The sequence below is a fragment of the Myotis lucifugus genome, unplaced genomic scaffold (assembly GCF_000147115.1).
Source record: "Myotis lucifugus unplaced genomic scaffold, Myoluc2.0 scaffold_18, whole genome shotgun sequence".
Classification (NCBI taxonomy): Eukaryota; Metazoa; Chordata; class Mammalia; order Chiroptera; family Vespertilionidae; genus Myotis; species Myotis lucifugus.
The window spans coordinates 13,272,949-13,277,042 of NW_005871066.1; the positions used below are offsets into that span (position 1 = coordinate 13,272,949).

A 4,094-nucleotide genomic window follows, 5' to 3' on the forward strand; every position below is an offset into this window, starting at 1 on the left:
TTTTAAAATAAGTGCACTAGTTAAGGGCATTGAGATTACTCCAATTAAACTCCAGGTTTTGAACTTATCGAATTGTATTTATTTAAACTGGGTTCATAGCCTTCTTTTCCCCTCTGAAATTATCAGGCAGATTAAACACACACACATACACACACACACACACAGCAGTTTCACATGTTGAAATAATCTTACCTAATAATAGACAAACATGCAAATTGACCTTACCTTCATTACACCTTAAGCCATGCCCACTGGCAAATCAGAGTGACTATATGCAAATTAACCGAACCAAGATGGCAGCCGGCAGCCACGGAGCTGGAGCAAGGAGGAGGCTTGGTTGCCCCAATGATGGAAGAAGCCAAGCTTCCTGGCCGGCCGCTGCCTCCTCTCAAGGCAACAAAGTTTCAATTATAGAAGGTAAATAAACCCCAGATACCTGCTTCCAGTTGCCATGGCCACGGAGCTGGAGCAAATAAAAAGAAAAAACAAAAAAAGGAAAGGCTGGGAGCTTCGGTTGCCGGGGGCTTGTTCAGTCTGAAAACAGCCATCAGCCCCTCACCCAGGCTGGCCAGGCACTCCAATGGGGACCCACACCCTGAAGGGGGTTTGGGCAGCCTGAAAATGGCCCTCAGCCCCTCACCCAGGCTGGCCAAACCCCCATGGGGTGAGGGTCCCCACTGGGGGGCTTGACCAACCTGCAAACAGCCATCAGCCCCTCACCCAGGCTGGCCAGACACCCCTGTGGGATCCCCACCCTGATCCAGGACACCCTTCAGGGCAAACCAGTTGGCTCCCACCCGTGCACCAGGCCTCTATTCTTCTATATGATAAAAGGGTAATATGCAAATTGACCCTAACAGCAGAAGGACTGGGAATGACTGGTCACTATGACACACACTGACCACCAGGGGGCAGATGCTCAATGCAGGAGCTGCCCCCTGGTGGTCAGTGGGCTCCCACAGGGGGAGCTCTGCTCAGCCACAAGCCAGGCTGATGGCTGCCAGCACAGCAATGGTGACGGGAGCCTCTCCTGCCTCCTCAGCAGCGCTAAGGATGTCCAACTGCAGCTTAGGTCTGCTCCCTGCTAGCAAGTGGACATCCCCTGAGGGCTGCCGGGCTGCCAGAGGGATGTCTGACTGCCAGCTTGGGCCCAATCTCCCAGGGAGTGGGCCTAAGTCAGCAGGTGGACATCCTCCGAGGGGTCCCAGACTGCAAGAGTGCATAGGCCGGGCTGAGGGACCCCCCCAAGTGCACAAATTTTTGTGCACTGAGCCTCTAGTAAATTATAATTATGTTGCAGCAGACAAAGATGGCTATATACCACCTTACATATTTGCAGGAATTGGTCATCCCTGTTATTTTTCGATATTATGCATTTTTAGCATTCCATGTAACATTTTTCTTGTTCCCTTGCAGCTCATCAATTCTTTGTTGTGGTATTTTCAAAAAAGTGCTTTAGAAAAATTTAATGCCTAATTATATCAAAAAGAAAAGGGAATAATCCAACATATGGCACATTTAATCACAGAGCTTTATCTAGCTAAATTAGGCACTTGCAATAAAAATATATTAGTGAGTTATTTTCTGCTAAATTTTATTATGAACTATGCGTATTCTTTATTTTATCCAATTCATAGTAAATATTCTGAGACCCTAAGAGCACAGAGGGAGATGTAAATTAATTTCTATCATTAAAATTGAGTCTTTGTAATAAGTATAGTGTGGCTGTGGGTGTACAATAGAGATATCCCCCAGAAGTCAACTACTAATCTTCAGATAAAGCTATTTTCTGAAATTATTCTAAAAGGCAGCCTAAACTGCATTCTGGACTTCAGGAGAGTGTAACATAGGGTAGGTAAATTTTATAGGGATAATGTTTTTAAAAAATGAGAACAAAGGGAGACAAGTCTAGGTGCGGCTTCTCATGGATTTGTACATAAAAATTGTTAGAAGTGGAGGGCACCTTAGATGTATAAAACAGACTCCTTTTTAAAAATATTATTTATTTATTGTATTAAGGACACTATGGGGTGGGGAAGGTCAATGGGGAAAAAAAGGAGACATATGTACTACTATTTGTAATACTTTAAACAATAAAATAAAAAAACTATACTGAAAAAAGAACATTATGTTAAACTATGAACAGCATTTCCAATAAAACATGAAAAGATTTATGTTGTATCTACAAAATTTAAGTTTCTCCTATAATAAATGCTGTATTTCTTTTAAACTAGAAAGATAAGGAATGTTATGTTCAATCTGTACATTCCCTCAGCAGCATTAGCCTGGAAGACCTCAACATTTAAATTGGACAATCATAGATGTGAATTTCCTGATCATCTCCAACAGACACAATTTTTCAGCCATTCCCATTGTATTTTACTCCCCGGACCTGATCCTGGTGGTTGATAGTATGACTGCAGGTCCTCCTCCCAACATCCCAGACATTTACACTTTTGTCAGATGAACTGGAAACAAAGTGAGGATAGAACGCCACATTCAGCCCCCAGGATGTGTGGTCACTCAGAGTGCCAGCTAAGTTGGCAGGTTGTACATCATAGATCTTGATGTAGCCATCATCTGAAGCAGTGATGAAGAGTGAGAACTCAGGGTAAATTCCCAGTTGCAATATCAAAAATATTGATGATTCTGTCTATAGCCCCCACTGGGCAGATACTTCCCATCAGGACTATATGCAATACTTAGAATGAATTTTCCACTCATGTCCAAAGAATATTCCTTTTTCCCACTTTCCACAACAAAAATGTTCCCTTTTCCCACATGCGTTCCTGTAGCCAGATACTAGGAATCAGGTGAAAAGGCCAAAGTCCAGGCATCCACCCATCCTGCATCTATAGACTTTCTCTGTTTGCCCTGCTCCAAGTCCCAGAAAGGAATGTGAGCATCGAGAGAACTGGATGCAGCCGTGGTCATGGGGTGGCTCATGCCCACAGACACCATGGGCCCAATGATGTCCCTCCAGAATCCACAGCATGCTCAGCCTCTCATCACGCCATTTCTAGACCATTACCAGGTCATTCAGGGACCCTGTGACTACTGTCTCAGAATTTTCTTTCTTGTTTGTCCCCCAGGCCATTAACCAAATGGCATCATCAGGGGCTTGCTCTTGTTTGAAGAGCATATTGTACTGGTTGGTCATTTCCTCAGACAAGGATGAAGCACTAAAGGCCGGGCAGCTCTGTCCTGTGATGGGAGGCTCCTTACCTAAGAAGACAGCATGGTCCTTCTCTGGAAAAGTTCAGTTAGGATGGTCCATCCATCACCAGGACAGGGACCTCTCCCACAGACACAAGCCCTCATCTTAAGGAGGCACAGAATATTCCCAGGATGCACCTGAGAGGCAGCAGGATAAAGGGAGTCACAGAATCCACCTCGGGCCTGCTCAGGTGCACCATGCCTCACCTGCCTCCCACCATCCAGGCCATCAGCAGCCCCTATGACAGCACCTCCAACCAGCCATGAAAAGACCGACTCACAAACTCCTTTGTTAGATCCGTGTCCAAGACTTCAGGTATCTGAAGTCCAGAACACTTACAGTAGATTGTGAGAGAAAACAGGAAAAATTAAAAACAGAAAAAAAACCCTCAATAAAACAGTCTAACTAAAATTCAGGGAAGCCACCTCAGAAAAGTTGGAGACAATCAAAAGGGAACAAATTAAGAACCCCTGGGGGTACAAGGTAAAGTAATGGAAATAATGTGTGATTTCCCATTTAAAGGTAAAGATGAAAGGACATATGTGGAAAAGAGACTGTTTAACTGCTGGAGTGTAAAAGAATATCAAAGTGCATATAAAACACACATAACCAACAAAGCATCAAACAGATTCATATGTCACTAGGGCAAGAAATATTATTTGAAATACAATCTGAAAGGCAGAATTACACTTTTTTCATCTACGAAAAACATTTTATCTCGCTGACAGTGTTTTTGTCAAGGTTCATATTTCTCCTGTGGTTAATGTTTGTAAAGCACCGTGTGCTCTTTGGTAGGAAGGATTTATAAATGAACACTAAGTCAGTGTCTGAATAAATGATTTTTAAAAGAACCAAACTTCAATGTTAAGATTTAGTT

The 4,094-nt window shown here is 43.5% G+C and overlaps 1 pseudogene; it reads right to left on the bottom strand.

Annotated features, from left to right (window-relative positions):
• Nucleotides 1-2,302: 2,302 nt before the first annotated feature.
• LOC102417250 lies at nt 2,303-3,160 on the bottom strand (annotated as a pseudogene).
• Between the last annotated feature and the right edge of the window lie 934 nt (nt 3,161-4,094).